Source organism: Schistocerca piceifrons, chromosome 5 (genome assembly GCF_021461385.2).
Source record: "Schistocerca piceifrons isolate TAMUIC-IGC-003096 chromosome 5, iqSchPice1.1, whole genome shotgun sequence".
Lineage (NCBI taxonomy): Eukaryota > Metazoa > Arthropoda > Insecta > Orthoptera > Acrididae > Schistocerca > Schistocerca piceifrons.
This window is the reverse complement of record NC_060142.1, coordinates 140,497,892-140,498,519: the sequence shown is the minus strand read 5'-3', so window position 1 is coordinate 140,498,519 and position 628 is coordinate 140,497,892. Positions and strand designations below refer to the sequence as shown.

Here is a 628-nt window from a genome sequence, read left to right as displayed (position 1 = left end):
TCGTGGTGCATACCGCTAACAATTACCAACTCACTGCGACTGAAGTTCGCTGTTAGTTGCACGTGGTGTGTTTCTAGCCTTACAGATAGTACACGAAGGCTTGAAACTGTTTTACTCGTCAAATTTTTTTGGTGCTTGCTAACTCTTCCCAATCTATAATCCGTTCAGCATAAGAATAAACCTGATGTAAACAAACACTGCTCTGCAGGTCTGGAGGGTAGGAGACGAGGTACTGGCAGAAGTACAGCTCAGAGGACGGGCTGTCAGTCGTGGTTGGGTAGCTCAGTTGGTAGAGCACTTGCCCGCGAAAGGCAAAGGTCCCGAGTTCGAGTCTCGGTCCGGCACACAGTTTTAATCTGCCAGGAAGTTTCATATCAGCGCACACTCCGCTGCAGAGTGAAAATTTCATTCTGGAAACTTCAAGATATTCAAATGAATTAACAGCCATCAACGATTTTTCTTAATCACGCTTTAGCTACGTAGTTTCATTTCAAAAATCGTGTTCAGTCACAGCCTCCGCAGCGTTGTGCTCTGATTGGCGCTTGCCCCCCTTCTAACAGCCGTGTACCGCAAGTCTCTAGAGGAACAGAAGGTTCCAAATGATTGGAAAAGAGCACAGGTAGTCCCA

At 46.7% G+C, this 628-nt stretch overlaps 1 non-coding gene across 1 annotated transcript; it reads left to right on the top strand.

Annotated features, from left to right (window-relative positions):
* The first annotated feature begins 271 nt into the window (after positions 1–271).
* On the top strand, positions 272–346 carry Trnas-cga. The gene has a single exon. It is a non-coding gene; the product is annotated as a tRNA-Ser (tRNA).
* The last annotated feature ends 282 nt before the right edge of the window (positions 347–628 follow it).